At 46.3% G+C, this 7500-nt stretch overlaps 1 protein-coding gene and 1 long non-coding RNA gene across 3 annotated transcripts in view; both read left to right on the top strand.

Annotated features, from left to right (window-relative positions):
* The window catches only part of LOC118381343 (collagen alpha-1(XI) chain-like), a 215317-nt gene that overhangs the window by 50239 nt on the left and 157578 nt on the right, over positions 1 to 7500 (top strand). The window lies entirely within an intron of this gene.
* On the top strand, positions 1332 to 2581 carry LOC127910890 (uncharacterized). 2 transcript variants are annotated; one of them, XR_008076665.1, is made up of 4 exons: positions 1332 to 1391; positions 1607 to 1705; positions 1739 to 1868; positions 2532 to 2581. It is a non-coding gene; the product is annotated as an uncharacterized LOC127910890 (long non-coding RNA). The 2 variants fall into 2 exon arrangements; XR_008076664.1 differs by lacking the exon at positions 1332 to 1391 and adding an exon at positions 1447 to 1572.

The raw sequence follows: 7500 nt of genomic DNA, 5'->3' as shown, positions 1-7500 counted from the left end.
ACGAGATACCAGAGAGATGCCAGAAAATCATAAAAACAACTGTACGGGGACAGAGGGGTAGTGTGAGAGAGAGAGAGAGAGAGAGAGAGAGAGAGAGAGAGAGAGAGAGAGAGAGAGAGAGAGAGAGAGAGAGAGAGAGAGAGAGAGAGAGAGAGAGAGAGAGAGAGAGAGAGAGAGAGAGAGAAAGGGGGAAAGCAAGACAGACTGAAAGAGTGGAGATGGAGGGAGAGAGAGAGAGAGAGAGTGGAGATGGAGGAAGAAAGTAGAGATGGATGGAGGGAGAGAGAGATAGGGAGGGAGAAAGTAGAGATGGATGGAGGGAGAGAGAGATAGGGAGGGAGAGAGAGATAGGGAGGGAGAAAGAGATAGGGAGGGAGAAAGTAGAGATGAATGAGGGAGAGAGAGATAGGGAGGGAGAAAGTAGAGATGGATGGAGGGAGAGAGAGATAGGGAGGGAGAAAGTAGAGATGGACGGAGGGAGAGAGAAAGAGCGAGTGTGACTGTGGGTGCTCATTCCTAAGGTATAACAACTAAGCAGGCAACGCTGGATGATTACAGATCATTATGCCCCCCCAATATGATTACCATTATGATTGCATCCACTTTGCGTCGACTGTGGGTGATCATAGAAATGTAAGTGGGAAGAAGCCAGGCAAATTTAGCTTGGCAGGAGAACATTTCTGGATAAGGGAAAACCCACATCTGAGTTAGTGAAGTGTAGTCTGGTGGGGAATATCTCAGTTAGTGAGGTGTAGTCTGGTGGGGACATCTGAGTTTGTGAGGTGTAGTCTGGTGGGGACAGAACATCTGAGTTAGTGAGGTGTAGTCTGGTGGGAACAGAACATCTGAGTTAGTGAGGTGTAGTCTGGTAGGAACATCTGAGTTAGTGAGCTGTAGTCTGGTGGGGACAGAACATCTGAGTTAGTGAGGTGTAGTCTGGTGGGGAACATCTGAGTTAGTGAGGTGTAGTCTGGTGGGGAACATCTGAGTTAGTGAGGTGTAGTCTGGTGGGAACAGAACATCTGAGTTAGTGAGGTGTAGTCTGGTAGGAACATCTGAGTTAGTGAGGTGTAGTCTGGTAGGAACATCTGAGTTAGTGAGGTGTAGTCTGGTGGGGACAGAACATCTGAGTTAGTGAGGTGTAGTCTGGTGGGGAACATCTGAGTTAGTGAGGTGTAGTCTGGTGGGGAACAGAACATCTGAGTTAGTGAGGTGTAGTCTGGTGGGGAACATCTGAGTTAGTGAGGTGTAGTCTGGTGGGGAACAGAACATCTGAGTTAGTGAGGTGTAGTCTGGTGGGGAACATCTGAGTTAGTGAGGTGTAGTCTGGTGGGGACATCTGAGTTAGTGAGGTGTAGTCTGGTGGGGAACAGAACATCTGAGTTAGTGAGGTGTAGTCTGGTAGGAACATCTGAGTTAGTGAGGTGTAGTCTGGTGGGGACAGAACATCTGAGTTAGTGAGGTGTAGTCTGGTAGGAACATCTGAGTTAGTGAGGTGTAGTCTGGTGGGGACAGAACATCTGAGTTAGTGAGGTGTAGTCTGGTGGGGAACAGAACATCTGAGTTAGTGAGGTGTAGTCTGGTGGGGAACATCTGAGTTAGTGAGGTGTAGTCTGGTAGGGACATCTGAGTTAGTGAGGTGTAGTCTGGTAGGAACATCTGAGTTAGTGAGGTGTAGTCTGGTAGGAACATCTGAGTTAGTGAGGTGTAGTCTGGTGGGAACATCTGAGTTAGTGAGCTGTAGTCTGGGGGAACATCTGAGTTAGTGAGGTGTAGTCTGGTAGGAACATCTGAGTTAGTGAGCTGTAGTCTGGGGGAACATCTGAGTTAGTGAGGTGTAGTCTGGTGGGGACATCTGAGTTAGTGAGGTGTAGTCTGGTGGGGACAGAACATCTGAGTTAGTGAGGTGTAGTCTGGTGGGGAACATCTGAGTTAGTGAGGTGTAGTCTGGTGGGGACATCTGAGTTAGTGAGGTGTAGTCTGGTGGGGACATCTGAGTTAGTGAGGTGTAGTCTGGTGGGGAACATCTGAGTTAGTGAGGTGTAGTCTGGTGGGGAACATCTGAGTTAGTGAGGTGTAGTCTGGTGGGGACAGAACATCTGAGTTAGTGAGGTGTAGTCTGGTGGGGACATCTGAGTTAGTGAGGTGTAGTCTGGTGGGGAACATCTGAGTTAGTGAGGTGTAGTCTGGTGGGGAACATCTGAGTTAGTGAGGTGTAGTCTGGTGGGGACAGAACATCTGAGTTAGTGAGGTGTAGTCTGGTGGGGAACATCTGAGTTAGTGAGGTGTAGTCTGGTGGGGACAGAACATCTGAGTTAGTGAGGTGTAGTCTGGTGGGGACAGAACATCTGAGTTAGTGAGGTGTAGTCTGGTGGGGAACATCTGAGTTAGTGAGGTGTAGTCTGGTAGGAACATCTGAGTTAGTGAGGTGTAGTCTGGGGGAACATCTGAGTTAGTGAGGTGTAGTCTGGTAGGAACATCTGAGTTAGTGAGGTGTAGTCTGGTGGGGACAGAACATCTGAGTTAGTGAGGTGTAGTCTGATGGGGAACAGAACATCTGAGTTAGTGAGGTGTAGTCTGGTAGGAACATCTGAGTTAGTGAGCTGTAGTCTGTGTAGTCTGGTTAGTGAGGTGTAGTCTGGTGGGACAGAACATCTGAGTTAGTGAGGTGTAGTCTGGTGGGGAACAGAACATCTGAGTTAGTGAGGTGTAGTCTGGTGGGGAACATCTGAGTTAGTGAGGTGTAGTCTGGTGGGGACATCTGAGTTAGTGAGGTGTAGTCTGGTAGGAACATCTGAGTTAGTGAGGTGTAGTCTGGTGGGGAACATCTGAGTTAGTGAGGTGTAGTCTGATGGGAACATCTATTCCTCCATCAGTGTTTAAAATATAATGAATCAGTGACGGAGAACAGGGATGGAGACCCAGACCCTGATGACTGTTCTGTTGTTATATTTGTACATTGGTTACTTTGGAGCAGCGTGCAAAGTGAGCAATGTTGATATAATGTATAATTTCATCGCCTGTTACAACCAAGAGCGCAGACCAGTCTGAGTAGACTTTGCAAGTTTCTCTGTCATGCAGCCTCCGTGTCAGAGAGGGAAAATGGAGCACAGTTCCACGACAGGAATGCTTTCAGCTTTACAGACATAGAAAACGTCTTGTCTGTCGCCTAAACAGTTATATAGATACTACCAGATATCTTATTTTCTTTATACTGGGATTCATAAACATTTTATATAATTTCACAAATCATGACGTTTTAATCTAATCCCGGGGTTGCTAATTATTGGTTTGATAAACAAACAACATTGTTCAGTCATGTTAGCTAGCTAGCTAACAACCTGCTAACTTGACAATAGGTCTAGGTAACTTGACAATAGGTCTCGGTAACTTGCGATTATCAAATCAAATCAAATGTTTTTGGTAATACATACACATGTTTAGCAGATGTTAATGGGAGTGTAGCAAAATGCTTGTGCTTCTAGTTCCAACAGTGCAGTAATACCTAACGAATAATCTAACAATTCCACAACAACTACCTAATACGCACAAATCTAAAGGGGTTGAATGAGAATATGTACATATAACTATATGGATGAGCCATGGCCGAGCGGCATAGGCAAGATTTAGTATATGGTACAAAATACAGTTTATACACATGGGATATGAGTAATGTAAGATATGTAAACATTATTAACACACACACACACACACACACACACACACACACACACACACACACACACACACACACACACACACACACACACTGCTATTAAGGTTTACTGGTCAAGCCCGACGGGAGACTCCAGACAGATGGATCCCATTATGACAGATGTCAGAAATTATTCTGCTAGTCCTCCTCCCCTAAATCTGGATGTGCTTCCTCTCTGCTCTCTGGTGTGGTCTACTCTGGTCTGACGGTACTAGAGTTGCCTGGTCTACTCTGGTCTAATAGTACTAGAGTTGCCTGGTCTGACAGTACTAGAGTTGCCTGGTCTGCTCTGGTCTGACAATACTAGAGTTGCCTGGTCTGCTCTGGTCTAATAGTACTAGAGTTGCCTGGTCTGCTCTGGTCTGACAGTACTAGAGTTGCCTGGTCTGCTCTGGTCTAATAGTACTAGAGTTGCCTGGTCTGCTCTGGTCTGACAGTACTAGAGTTGCCTGGTCTGCTCTGGTCTGATAGTACTAGAGTTGCCTGGTCTGCTCTGGTCTGACAGTACTAGAGTTGCCTGGTCTGCTCTGGTCTGATATTACTAGAGTTGCCTGGTTTGCTCTGGTCTGATAGTACTAGAGTTGCCTGGTCTGCTCTGGTCTGACAGTACTAGAGTTGCCTGGTCTACTCTTGTCTGACAATACTAGAGTTGCCTGGTCTGCTCTGGTCTGATATTACTAGAGTTGCCTGGTTTGCTCTGGTCTGACAGTACTAGAGTTGCCTGGTCTGCTCTGGTCTGATAGTACTAGAGTTGCCTGGTCTACTCTTGTCTGACAATACTAGAGTTGCCTGGTCTGCTCTGGTCTGATATTACTAGAGTTGCCTGGTTTGCTCTGGTCTGATAGTACTAGAGTTGCCTGGTCTGCTCTGGTCTGACAGTACTAGAGTTGCCTGGTCTGCTCTGGTCTGATAGTACTAGAGTTGCCTGGTCTGCTCTGGTCTGATAGTACTAGAGTTGCCTGGTCTGCTCTGGTCTGACAGTACTAGAGTTGCCTGGTCTGCTCTGGTCTGACAGTACTAGAGTTGCCTGGTTTGCTCTGGTCTGACAGTACTAGAGTTGCCTGGTCTGCTCTGGTCTGACGGTACTAGAGTTGCCTGGTCTGCTCTGGTCTGACGGTACTAGAGTTGCCTGGTCTGCTCTGGTCTGATAGTACTAGAGTTGCCTGGTTTGCTCTGGTCTGACAGTACTAGAGTTGCCTGGTTTGCTCTGGTCTGATAGTAATAGAGTTGCCTGGTTTGCTCTGGTCTGACAGTACTAGAGTTGCCTGGTCTGCACTGGTCTGACAGTACTAGAGTTGCCTGGTCTGCTCTGGTCTAATAGTACTAGAGTTGCCTGGTCTGCTCTGGTCTGATAGTACTAGAGTTGCCTGGTCTGCTCTGGTCTGATAGTACTAGAGTTGCCTGGTCTGCACTGGTCTGACAGTACTAGAGTTTCCTGGTTTGCCAGTACTAGAGTTGCCTGGTTTGCTCTGGTCTGACAGTACTAGAGTTGCCTGGTCTGCTCTGGTCTGATAGTACTAGAGTTGCCTGGTCTGCTCTGGTCTGACAGTACTAGAGTTGCCTGGTTTGCTCTGGTCTGATAGTACTAGAGTTGCCTGGTCTGCTCTGGTCTGACAGTACTAGAGTTGCCTGGTTTGCTCTGGTCTGATAGTACTAGAGTTGCCTGGTCTGCTCTGGTCTGATAGTAATAGAGTTGCCTGGTCTGCTCTGGTCTGATAGTACTAGAGTTGCCTGGTCTGCTCTGGTCTGATAGTACTAGAGTTGCCTGGTCTGCTCTGGTCTGATAGTACTAGTAAGTTTGTCTGCATCCCAAATGTCACCCTATGCCCAATGGGCCCTGGTCTAACGTAGTACACTATACAGGGAATAGGGTGCCATTTGGAAATCACTTTAGCCTGGTCTGTCCTGGGTCTTACCTGGTCTGTCCTGGGTCTGTCCTGGGTCTAAATTGGTCTGTCCTGGGTCTTACCTGGGTCTTATCTGGTCTGTCGTTGTCTGTGTCTGGGTCTTACCTGGTCTGTCCTGGGTCTTGCCTGGGTCTTAACTGGTCTGTCGTTGTCTGTGTCTGGGTCTGGCCTGGTTTGTCCTGGTCTAGCTTGGTCTGTTCTGTGCCTGGCCTGGGCTGTTCTGGGTCTGGCCTGGGACTGTCCTGGTCTGGGTTTATATCGTGAGAGCCCAGCTTAACGTTAACTATTTGTTTGTGTATCTGTTTTTGCAAAAAATACATATTTTACAAGTCAGTTTAGAACAAATTGTTATTTACAATGACAGCCTACCCTGGCTGAACCCTCCCCGTAACCCGGACGACACTGTGACAATTGTGTGCATTCCTATGGGACTCCCAATCACAGCTGGTTATGATACAGCCCGGGATTGAACCCAGGTCTGTAGTGATGCCTCTAACACTGCAATACAGTGCCTTAGACCACTGCACCACTCTGTCCCCCTAAATGCTCTGGTTGAGTGGGTCTGGCCCTGCTAGTGCCGGTCAGCTTGGTCTGCTCTTCATACTGTCCCTTTATGATGTCATCGTAGGAAGACTTCACTTATTGACCTCTTGACCCTTTATGAGCTCATCTCTTCACTTATTGACCTCTTGACCCTTTATGAGCTCATCTCTTCACTTATTGACCTCTTGACCCTTTATGAGCTCATCTCTTCACTTATTGACCTCATGACCCTTTATGAGCTCATCTCTTCACTTATTGACCTCTTGAACCTTTATGAGCTCATCTCTTCACTTATTGACCTCATGACCCTTTATGAGCTCATCTCTTCACTTATTGACCTCTTGACCCTTTATGAGCTCATCTCTTCACTTATTGACCTCTTGACCCTTTATGAGCTCATCTCTTCACTTATTGACCTCTTGACCCTTTATGAGCTCATCTCTTCACTTATTGACCTCTTGACCCTTTATGAGCTCATCTCTTCACTTATTGACCTCTTGACCCTTTATGAGCTCATCTCTTCACTTATTGACCTCTTGACCCTTTATGAGCTCATCTCTTCACTTATTGACCTCTTGACCCTTTATGAGCTCATCTCTTCACTTATTGACCTCATGACCCTTTATGAGCTCATCTCTTCACTTATTGACCTCTTGACCCTTTATGAGCTCATCTCTTCACTTATTGACCTCTTTCATTGTATTGATGTATGTATAACCTCCACTTAGTTAATGTCATGTTAGTTTATGTTTGCTGAGGGGAGCAACAGATGAGAAACTGATATACTCAAGTTTGAGTTACACACACACACGCATACATGCACACACGGAAACACAAATGCACACGCAAACACATGTGCATGGACGCATGCACACACACACAGACACACACACGCAAACACAAATGCACACGGAAACACATGTGCATGGACGCATGCACACACACACACAGACACACACACGGAAACACAAATGCACACGCAAACACATGTGCATGGACGCATGCACACACACACAGACACACACACGCAAACACAAATGCACACGGAAACACATGTGCATGGACGCATGCACACGCACACAGACACACACACGCAAACACAAATGCACACACACACGCAAACACAAATGCACAGACACACACACACACACAGTGGTGTAAAGTACTTAAATTAAAATACTTTAAAGTAATACTTAAGTAGTTTTTTGGGGTATCTGTACTTTACTATTTATATTGTTGACAACTTTAACTTTTACTTAACTAAAGTATATTAAGAAAATAATGTACTTTTTACTCCATATATTTTACCTGACACCCAAAAGTACTCGTTACATT

Source organism: Oncorhynchus keta, chromosome 23 (genome assembly GCF_023373465.1).
Source record: "Oncorhynchus keta strain PuntledgeMale-10-30-2019 chromosome 23, Oket_V2, whole genome shotgun sequence".
Taxonomy (NCBI): Eukaryota; Metazoa; Chordata; class Actinopteri; order Salmoniformes; family Salmonidae; genus Oncorhynchus; species Oncorhynchus keta.
Note: the sequence above shows the minus strand (reverse complement) of the source record. Positions and strands in the feature narration are given on the sequence as shown.